Here is a 2,395-nt window from a genome sequence, read left to right as displayed (position 1 = left end):
GAGGGAGGCAGGGGCGGGGAGCGAGGGCACCCTTTCAGTCCCTGTTGCTCACACACAGCATCCAGTTCATAAGGGATGGGCAATGTGGACAAAGAACAAAAACAACAAATGGAAGACTGAAGGGACCTGAAATTGGAGTTTCCAGTGTGGACTTTGAATACATCACAGAGAAAAGACAAGATTCAGAATGTTGGCTGCCAGGCAAGGTAGCTCAGGCCTGTAATCCCAACACTTTGGGAGGCCAAGGCGGGTGGATCCCTTGAGGTCAGGAGTTCGAGATCAGCCTGGCCAACATGGTGAAACTCCATCTCTACTAAAAATACAAAAATAAGCTAGGTGTGGAGGTGCATCCCTGTAATCCCAGCTGCTCAGGAGGCTGAGGAAGGAGAATCGCTTGAACCTGGGAAGTCGAGGTTGCAGTGTGCTGAGATCACGCCACTGCACTGCAGCCTGGGCAGCGGTGCGAGACTCCATCTCAAAAACAAAAACAAAGAAAAAATATTGGGCCAGGCACAGTGGCTCACACCTTTAATCCCAGCACTTTGGGAGGCCAAGGTGGGTGGATCATCTGAAGTCAGAAGTTCAAGACCATCTTGGCAGACATAGTGAAACCCTGTCTCTACTAAAAATACAAAAACATCAGCCAAGTGTGGTGGTACGCACCTGTAATCCCAGTTACTCGGGAGGCTAAGGCAGGAGAATCGCTTGAACCCAGGAAGCAGAGGTTGCAGTGAGCCGAGATTGCGCCACTGCACTCCAGTCTGAATGGCAGGGTGAGACTGTCTCAAAAATAAAATAAAATAAATAAAAACAATACTTTTGGAGAGACAGTCTCACTGTGTTGCTCAGGCTGGTCTTGAACTCTTGGGCTCAAAGGATCCTCCCTCTTCAGCCTCCCAAAGTGCTGGGATTACAGGTGTGAGCCACCACCCTTGGCATAGAAACTGTTTTTGAAAAGTGGAAATTCTTTTTTTTTTTTGAGACGGAGTCTTACTTTGTTGCCCAGGCTGGAGTGCAGTGGCGCAATCTCGGCTCACTGCAAGCTCCGCCTCCAGGGTTCACACCATTCTCCTGCCTCAGCCTCCCGAGTACCTGGGACTACAGGTGCCCACCACCGCACCCGGAGAATTTTTTCTGTTTTTAGTAGAGACGAGGTTTCACGTGTTAGCCAGGATCATCTCGATCTCCTGACCTCGTGATCCACCCACCTCGGCCTCCCAAAGTTCTGGGATTACAGGCGTGAGCCACTGCGCCTGGCAAAAAGTGGAAATTCTAAAACCAGGAACTATTAAAACCCAAATTAAGAATTCAATGGATGGGCCGGATGTGGTGGCTCATGCCTGTAATCCCAGCACTTTGGTAGGCTGAGGAGGGTGTATCACCTGAGGTCAAGAGTTTGAGACCAGCCTGACCAACATGGAGAAACCCCGTCTCTACTAAAAAAAAAAATACAAAATTAGCCAGGCTTGGTGGTACACGCCTGTAATCTCAGTTACTCAGGAGGCTGAAGCAGAAGAATCGCTTGAACCAGGGAGGCAGAGGTTGCGGTGAGCTGAGATCATGACATTGTACTGCAGCCTGGGCAACAAGAGCAAAACTCCGTCTCAAAAAAAAAAAAAAAGAAGTAAATGGATGAATTTAACACATGACATATAACCAGAAAAAGAGAATCCGTGAACTGAAAGACACCAGAGGGAATATCTATCAGGAAACAGGAAAGACAAAGAGATGACGAAGTTTCAAGAGGTTGACCGTCAGGCTCTCAGGGCCCCTGGGGGAACAAGAACGGGGCAGAAGCAACACTGGAAGAAACGTGATGAAGGCCTCAAGCCACAGATCCAAGAGGCCTCAAACCCTGAACAGGTTGAGAATACATGTCGGCCCATCGGAGCACAAGCACCAAAAACCAAGGCCAAGACCCTACAGGTGCCCGTGCCCAGAGACGGGGGACACAATGATGTTTGCAAAGCGCAGAGACGAAATACTGTCAACCTAAAATCCTACACACCTAAGAGGAAAAAAGTCCTTCAAGAATGAGGGTAAAGTAAATCCATTTGCAGCCAAATAAAAATCGACAGAATTCAGCACCAGCAGACCCACACTCTATTCTTCAGGCAGAAGGCAAATTATCCCAAGTAAAAGACGGAAAAAAATGCAGGAAGGAAGCACAACAAAAAAGAATAAATATATAAATAAAACTAAGTAAATGTTGATGTTACCAGGCATTAGAAATCATGTCTTTCTGGGTTTAAAATATACGGAGGGAGTTGCCAGGTGCCTGTAATCCCAGCACTTTGAGAGGCTGAGGTGGGAGGATCCCTGGAGCCCAGGAGTTGGAGAGCCTGAGCAATACATACCCCATCTCTACAAAAAATACCAAAATAGCCGGGCACAG

The 2,395-nt window shown here is 47.9% G+C and overlaps 1 protein-coding gene across 1 annotated transcript in view; it reads right to left on the bottom strand.

Moving 5' to 3' along the window:
- INTS11 (integrator complex subunit 11) overlaps positions 1 to 2,395 on the bottom strand; it is a 12,546-nt gene that overhangs the window by 4,031 nt on the left and 6,120 nt on the right. The window lies entirely within an intron of this gene.

This window comes from Piliocolobus tephrosceles, chromosome 1 (assembly GCF_002776525.5).
Source record: "Piliocolobus tephrosceles isolate RC106 chromosome 1, ASM277652v3, whole genome shotgun sequence".
Classification (NCBI taxonomy): domain Eukaryota; kingdom Metazoa; phylum Chordata; class Mammalia; order Primates; family Cercopithecidae; genus Piliocolobus; species Piliocolobus tephrosceles.
This window is presented reverse-complemented; position numbering and strand designations above follow the sequence as displayed.